General features: G+C 42.0%; 1 pseudogene; it reads right to left on the minus strand.

Moving 5' to 3' along the window:
* Positions 1–1,582: 1,582 nt before the first annotated feature.
* LOC130841493 (sprouty-related, EVH1 domain-containing protein 2-like) lies at positions 1,583–3,330 on the minus strand (annotated as a pseudogene).
* Between the last annotated feature and the right edge of the window lie 2,988 nt (positions 3,331–6,318).

Consider the following 6,318-nt stretch of genomic DNA (forward strand, 5'->3'; position numbering starts at 1 on the left):
ATGGGGTCACTGCTCCTTCCCTCTGGGTCCTGGTAAGCACACTTTTTTGTGTGTCCTCCAAGAGTGGAGTCTCCGTTTCCCCCAAACCTGTGGAGGTCCCGCAATCAAATCCCGCTGGCTTTCAAAGTCTGATTCTCTGGGGATTCCTCCTCCTGTTGCTGGACCCTCAGGTTAGGAAGCCTGATGTGAGGCTCAGAACCCTCACTTTAGTGGGTGGACTTCTGCCATATAACTCTCCTCCAGCTTGTGAGTCACCCACCCAGCATTTATGGGATTTGATTTTAACGCGATTGCGCCCCTCCTACCATCTCATTGCGGCTTCTCCTTTGTCTCTGGATGTGGGGTGTTTTTCTTTTGGTGAGTTCCAGTGTCTTTCTGTCAATGATTGTTCAGCAGTTAGTTGTTATTCTGGTGCTCTTGCAAGAGGGAGCGAGAGCCTGTCCTCCTACTCCGCCATCTTGATTGTTGTCCTGACCTTTTATCTCTTGATCTCCTAAATGATTTTTTGTTTTAGTTACAAATATTAAGATTTACTCTTTGTGCTATCAAGTTCTATTGGTTTTGAAAAATTTGTAAAGCATCCACCATTACAGTATCATAGAGAATAGTTTCACTGTCCAGAAATATCCTCCTGTGCTTTACCTATTCAACCCTCCTCTTCTCCAAGTTCCTGGAAACCAATGATGTTTTTACTGTCACTATGGTTTTGCCTCTGTCACTATGGTTTTGCCTCTTCAATGATGTTTTTACTGTCACTATGGTTTTGCCTCTTCATATAAATGGAATTATACAGTATGTAGTCTTTTCAGACTGGCTGCTTTCACATAGAAATATATATTTATGATTCATCCATGTTTTTGCATGGGTTGATAGTTCATTCCCTTTTATCATTCAATAGTATCCCATTGTTTGGATGTACCACACTTTGTTTATCTAATCACTTACTGGGAAACATCTTGGTTGCTTCTAGTAATTATGAATAAAGCTGCTATAAACATTCACATCCAAAAAAATCCTCACAGAAGAAAAATTTGAGCTGAATATTGAAGGAAAAAGGGGAGTTTACTAAGTAGAATGAGTGACAACAGCATGAGGAAGGGCAGAGAGGGATGAAAGAACATGGCACGTTTGGGGGTCATCAGAAAGTTGAATTGGTACATTTGTGGTGACAAAGTTGGAAATGTAGGATGGGACTAGATCATAAAGATTCACAGAGTATGGGCTTTATTCTTATAGACCAGTGTTTTCAAACTTCACGTATTCATATTCTGCATTCACCATTTTAATTTCTTAAATTTAGGCAATAATATCTTTGAAATCCTGAGTTTGATGTATTTTCTTATGAATATTAAAATTAAAAGTATGCCTATAAAATAAAAATTATTCATTTGTTTCCCAACAGTGATGTACTATAACTGTTTAGAAAGATAATTCTGAGAGCATAATATGAGAGAGATTGGGTGGGGGAGTAAAATAGGGGATTATTTTAAAGGCTACTGAAATATGAGAAGTGATGAAGTCCTGAACTAAAAAGAGCCTTATTGGCAGGGATGGTAAAGAGGGGAAGGGATTTAAAAGAGATTTAGGAACTAGAAGAGACAGGATTTATTAATTAGAGGAAGGTAGAGATATTTATGAACTAAAATCTGGATTTGGTGGCTAATTAAGTGGACGGGTGGAAGATTACAGAAAAGGAAGGATCTAGAATTACTTGCAGGTCTCTTGTCTTGCAAGTGAATGATGGTACCAGTTCACCAAAGCAGAGAACAAGAGCAAAATTAGATTTGAGGGAAAAAATTTCCCTCAGAAATTTATTTAATTGAAATTTTCTTTTAAGTTACAAATACAGTATGTTCTCAATGTAACAAGTGAAATAATAAAAATGCAAGAAGATAAAGTTAAAAATCTCCCCTTTCATGTCCTCTCCCCCTCCCCTCCCCTTGTAACATAGAGGGTACCAATTTGTGCAGCCTTTCACACCTTCTTCATGTGTGTGTATTTATGCACAAAAATACCATGGTTACTTTTTATAAAAATGAGGTCATACTCTCTGCCCCACCTCTCTCTCTGGGAAACTGAGTCACACAGCCATTTTGTGCTTCCTTCGCAGCACCTGCAAATCACTCCACAGTAGTAGCAGTCCCAAAGGGGGAGGTAACAGCAAGAACAGGGGGCCAAGAAACACATGTCAGTAAGAGCCATCCAGTGGAGGCAAATCTTCTCGTAGCTAGCATCACAAGAGCACAGGTCTGTATAGTCTCCCTTGGGTCTGACATATAGCGATAGAGCATGCTGTCCTCACAACATGCAGCTCACCACTTGAAGCCAAGTTCTCACAGAGTCAGGCACATCCTGACAGTGGGCCCTTCGGTTTTCCTCACAGTTGAAAGCATCCTGGCAGGATGCACACTGCCCACTGGTAGCGCTCCCCGTCCTCCTTCCACCACCACCAGGACTTGCCCCAGAATGGCTGTGTCTTGATCATGCTGGCCCCGCGCCGATGCCGAAGTATGAGGAGTCCACATGGGGGTAATTACAGTCGTGCTTAAGGACCTTGCCTTTGGCGAAGAGCAGGTAGGAGTCCGCGTCTTCCAAGGGGTCCAGTTATTTGTCCCTCGCCGGTGGCAGTAATCCTCGTAGTGGGCATCATCCAGATCTTCTCCCTGGGTCGATGCACACAATCTCCTCATCATCTGGGAAGCTCACATGGCAGTAGGGCCTTGCCATCAGCTCTTCGAGGTAATAATGGTCTCTGGGCTATGGGTCATGGAGATGACCCAAAGTATAAATCCTCTGGTGCTCACAGGATGTAAGGGAGGAGATTGTCCGAATGACTTGTTCCTTCTTCTGAAATGAATTATTGATAGAAGAACTGTCTGTAGCTGTTGTAAAAACGTCGTCATCATGAAGCTCAGCTTCATTATGGATGACGAAAGATAATGTTGTCGAGCTTTCTATGGAGTCTTTGATTGCTTTCCTCACTCAAGTCTTTGGAAAGTAAGTCAGAACTTACTATTGTCGGTCTTCCAATGGCAAAAGGTTGGGTTTGCTTTGGTGTAGACCAAGTCCTTTCTTAAATAACATCCCAATACCACCAGTTTGTCTTTCTTTCGTTCACCATGGATGAGAAAGCTGATTCATCCATTGCCATGACCTTACAGATCCCACCTTCCTTCCTGTGGGAACCATCCACCTGCTGGAGTCATCTCAAGTCTAACCACAGCCCTGTCACACACAGTATAACTGTCGTCACCCGGCTATGTTTCTTCAGCCAATTCCCTGTTCACCTACATACCTGTCCCGGGGCGGTGGACAGCTTTTCTCCCTCATCTTCCTGTCTGCTCTCCCCAACCCCACCCCTTATTCACATCTTTGTGGAGTTCACCTAGTTTGGTGGGGGGGAGGGGGACGTGGCTAGAGCAAGGGGACTGGAGCAACTGGAGCTCCAGGGCAGAGGTGCATAGGCAAGCTGGGGTGGGGGGAGAACTGAGCACCGTGGGACGAAGGGGTGGAGGCTAGCAGGCATTCTGGGGACTTGGGAGTGGGTGGAGGGGAGAAGAGAGCGATTTGGGTGGAAAACCAAGCAAGCTGCTGAGAGGTGGGGACTGCTGAGAGCAGAAGGAGAGGGCCAGCTGCTCGAGAGGGGTTAGTCCCGGGTTGCCCCCGGGGGCCGGAGCAATCTTGGTTTGGGGTGAGCAGGGGAAGCTGCGCCTATGAGGCACTGCAGGGCACCCTGCTGAGCCCCATCTTTCGACTCCACCAATTTACTCCATATTGGATTCTTACCATCGTCAACAAGGAGGAGCTTCCCTTTTCTTATAAGGACACCAGTCATATTAAGGTCCACCCTGATAAGCTCAACTTTACTTGACTACATCTGCAAAGACACTTGCTATAGACTGAATCTTCCTGTTTCCCCAAAATTCATATGTTGAAACCTAATTCCTAATGTGATGGTATTTGGAGGTGGGGGGGTCGCTTTGGGGTGATTAAATTATGGGGGTAGAGTCCTCATGAATGAGAATTAGTGCTCTTTCAAAAGAGACCCCTTTCTGCCCTTTCTGCCATGTGAGACTATAAGAAGTCAGCAGTCTACAACCCGGAAGAGGGCCCTCCCCAGAATTCAACCATGCTGGCACCCTGATCTCAAACTTCCAGCCACTAGAACTGTGAGAAATAAATTTCTGTTGTTTATAAGCTACCCACTCTATAGTACTTTGTTATAGAAGCACAAGTTAAGACAACCCTATTTCCAAATAAGGCCACATTCACAGGTATGGGTGTTGGAACTTCAATATATGTTTTTATGGGATACATTTTAACCTATAATCTTAATTATTGACATGTTAAGGCCTGAGTCTGCCATTGTGTTATTTCTTTTCTGTTTGTTTCCTCTGTTTCCTGTTCTTTCTTTCTTTCTTTTTTTTTTTTTTTTGCTTTCCTGTTCTTGCTTGAACATTTTTAAGGAGTCTATCTTGATTTATATATAGTATTTTCGAGCACACTGCTTTAGTCTTCTTAGTTGTTGCTCTGGGAATTATTACAATATAAATATGTAACTTATAGCAGTCTACTGATACCTGTATTTTACTACTTCAAGAGCAGTAGAGACACATTACTTTCATTTAGATCCCTTTACCATACTCACTTTAAAAATGTATGATTGTCTTAAGTATTTCAGCTACACATATTGAGACACCACATCAGATGGTGTCATAATTTTAGCTTTAACAATCAGACATGATTTAAGAGGATGGTATACCCCTGTTTTTGCCCATTCTGATGTTTTTTCCTTTCTAAAGTTCCAGTCCTCCTTCTTTCATCATTTCCTTTCTGTTTAGAGAACTTCCTTTAGCTGTTCTTTAAGGGCAGGTTTGCTAGCAATACATTCTCTCAGTTTTTTTTAATATAAATTTATTTACTTATTTTTTGGCTGCATTGGGTCTTTGTTGCTGTGTGTGGGCTTTCTCTAGTTGCAGAGAATGGGGGCTACTCTTTGTTACGGTGCACAGGCTTCTCATTGTGGTGGCTTCTATTGTTGCGGAGCACAGGCTCTAGCCATGCAGACTTCAGTAGTTGTGGCATGTGGGCTCAGTAATTGTGGCTCATGGGCTGTAGAGTGCAGGCTCAGTAGTTGTGGCGCACAGGCTTAGTTGCTTTGTGGCATGTGGTATCTTCCCAGACCAAGGCTTGAACCCATGTCCCCTGCATTGGCAGGCAGATTCTTAACCACTGTGCCACCACAGAAGTCCCTCTCAGTTTTCCTTTGTATGAAGGATAGTTTTGCCAGATATAGAACTGTTGTTGACAGGTTTTTTTTTTTTTTGACTAATCTTTATTTTTTAGAACAGTTTTAGGTTTACAGAAAAATTGAGAAGATAGTATAGAGAGTTTCCATACCCCAAACTCAGTTTCTCCTATTGTTAACATCTTACATTAGTACATTAGTATGCTACATTTGTTACAATTAATGAAGCAATACTGATACCTTATTCCTTTGTTTTAACCTATTGTCCTTTATCTGTTTCAGAACCATCCAGGATACCACATTACATTTAGTCATCATGTCTTCTTAGGCTCCTCTTGGTTGTAACAGTTTCTCAGATTTGTATTGCTTTTGATGACCTTGATAGTTTTAAGGAGCACTGGACAGCTATTTTATAGAATATCCTTTATTGGAATTTGTCTGATGCATGATAAAACTGGAGTTATGGGTTTAGGGGAGGAAGACCACAGAGGTGAAGTACCATTTTCATTGCATCATATCAAGAGTACATACTATCGAAATGACTTATCAATTTAGATATTCATCTTAAGCACCTGGCTGAGGTGGTGTTTGTCAGGTTTCTCCACAGTAAAGTTACTCTTCTATCCCCCTTCCCATATTGTACTGTTGGAAGTCACTGCGTGTACCCAAACTCGAGTAGAGTCTTGCTCTACCTCCTTGAGAGCAAACTATCTGCATAAATTATTCAGAATTTTGCATGGGAGATTTGTCTGTTTTCCCCCATGTATGTATGTATGTGTGTATGAATAAATGTATGTTTATATGCATATATTTACCCATCAAATCAATCAGGCATTATATCAGTATAGACTCATGAGTATTTATTTTATACGTTGAATTATAACCCAATACTACTTTTTTGTGTTGCTCAAATTGTTCTAGCTTTGGCCATTGGGAGTTCTTTTAGTTGGCTCCTGTGTCCCTTTGACATACCCCTATCATTGTGGGTTTTTTTCCTTTTGAGCACTTTCTTACTTTCTGGATCTGCAAGATGTTCTAGGCTCATCTTATGTGTTTCCTGCCCTAATCTG

This window comes from Hippopotamus amphibius, chromosome X (assembly GCF_030028045.1).
Source record: "Hippopotamus amphibius kiboko isolate mHipAmp2 chromosome X, mHipAmp2.hap2, whole genome shotgun sequence".
NCBI lineage: Eukaryota > Metazoa > Chordata > Mammalia > Artiodactyla > Hippopotamidae > Hippopotamus > Hippopotamus amphibius.